Raw genomic sequence first — 431 nt, 5'->3', positions numbered from 1 at the left:
CCCACTGCTGCTTGAGCTGAACCTCCACGTCCACCTCACCCCGAAGAGCTGGAGCTGCTTTGCTTCCAGCCTGAATTTATCCCTGCAGCGGGTCCAGGTGCCTGCTCGCAGCCGTAGGGCAATGAGCTGCCACCGCTCAGGGCAGGGATATTCCCCCCCACCTCCAGCCCCACAGGAGCCCCTGGGTGGGCTGAGCCCCGTCCTGTCCGATGTCCAGGATGAGGACGTCCCCGGCTGCACAAATCCCTCCTGCAGCTCCGGTCCCTTCCCTCCCACCCACTGCCCTGCAAAACACTGGGGTCCCTGGGTGGCTCTGGGGTTCCACCACTGGAAAGGGACTGGGAGCACTGGGGCTGCAGGGCTCAGCCCCATCGCAGTCCGGGGTGACCACGCAGAGGCTCTGCCATGCGGCCGCCGGCACTGGGCAAAGC

Source organism: Egretta garzetta, unplaced genomic scaffold, assembly GCF_000687185.1.
Source record: "Egretta garzetta isolate BGI_Z169 unplaced genomic scaffold, ASM68718v1 scaffold368, whole genome shotgun sequence".
NCBI classification, from domain to species: domain Eukaryota; kingdom Metazoa; phylum Chordata; class Aves; order Pelecaniformes; family Ardeidae; genus Egretta; species Egretta garzetta.
The sequence above is the reverse complement of the archived record's forward strand: the minus strand, read 5'-3'. Positions refer to the sequence as shown.